This window comes from Symphalangus syndactylus, chromosome 1 (assembly GCF_028878055.3).
Source record: "Symphalangus syndactylus isolate Jambi chromosome 1, NHGRI_mSymSyn1-v2.1_pri, whole genome shotgun sequence".
Taxonomy (NCBI): domain Eukaryota; kingdom Metazoa; phylum Chordata; class Mammalia; order Primates; family Hylobatidae; genus Symphalangus; species Symphalangus syndactylus.
In genome coordinates, this window is record NC_072423.2 from 29,212,695 (window position 1) to 29,214,093 (window position 1,399).

A 1,399-nucleotide genomic window follows, 5' to 3' on the forward strand; every position below is an offset into this window, starting at 1 on the left:
GCTCCACACAGCCCACCTCTTATGGATGGGGTGGAAATGGGGTGGGATGAGAGCAGGTAGGGAGAGGAGGGAAGAAGAAGGGGAAAGGGAAATGGAGAGGGGGTGGGGAGAGCAGGAGGTAGAGACCCCTGGGGAGAGAGAAGGGAAGGTGGAGGGAATAGGGGAAGAAGATGACAGAGTGAGGCAGCCCTAGGCAGTTCCCTCCCGCACTCAATCTTAGCAAAGCACAGAAGGTCTCCAAGGCATCCCAGGGCACGAGGCCCCTTAGGTAAGTCACTGGTAATCTTGGCAGGACTGGGTTCTATGCAAGGGTGTAGGCAAAAGCCCCAGTAGGACAGATATGGGGGAGAATTGGAGAGATCAAGAATAAACAACTCTTTCAAGGATTTTTGCTGTAAATGGGGACTGAAAACCAAGGTGGTAACTGGAGGAGTATATGGAGTCAAGAGTGGAATTTTTTTAACATGGGAAAAATTAAAGCACGTAGGTAGGCTGTAGGGAGTGAACTAGCAGAGAGTAACAACATGATGATGGGAGAGAGAAGAACCACTGATGTGATGCCCTAGAGTAGGCAAGAGCGGATAGGGTCCACTGTGTATGCATAAGGGCTGGCCATCTTCCGTGGCAGCAGGAGGGGAGTCATGTTGACACAGACTCTCTGGTGGTAGAAGACGTGCAGCTGGGGAAGTTCTGTTCTTGTTGCTTGTACTTTCTCAGTGGAGTCATCAGATGAGAGCAAGAATGAGGAAGGTGGTACACCTGCAGCTTTGGAAGAGAGGAGGAGTGACACAGTCATCCAGATGAGTGGGGCAGTGGAGTGACTGGACTGTCAGGGTAATACCTGCATGTCCCTCCAAAAGCTGTTCCAATAATTCAGCCAGAAAACACACACAAAGTGCTGAGAACAGTGCCTGACATAACAAACACACAACAAATATTAGCTCATATTTTTTATTATTCTTCCTAAATTATCTTAATCTTCAAGAATAACATCACAGGGTGGGCCGAGCGCGGTGGCTCACGCTTGTAATCCCAGCACTTTGGGAGGCCGAGGCGGGCGGATCACAAGGTCAGGAGATCGAGACCACGGTGAAACCCCGTCTCTACTAAAAAATACAAAAAATTAGCCGGGCATGGTGGCGGGCGCCTGTAGTCCCAGCTACTCGGAGAGGCTGAGGCAGAAGAATGGCGTGAACCCGGGACGCGGAGCTTGCAGTGAGCCGAGATTGCGCCACTGCACTCCAGCCTGGGCGAAAGAGCAAGACTCTGTCTCAAAAAAAAAAAAAAAAAAAAAAAAAAAAGAATAACATCACAGGGTGGACTGAAGCCCCAAGTGGTCTCCACTTTTATGTTTCCTGGATCAACCCCTGGAAAACAGCCCCTTCATCTGAAAACCAAT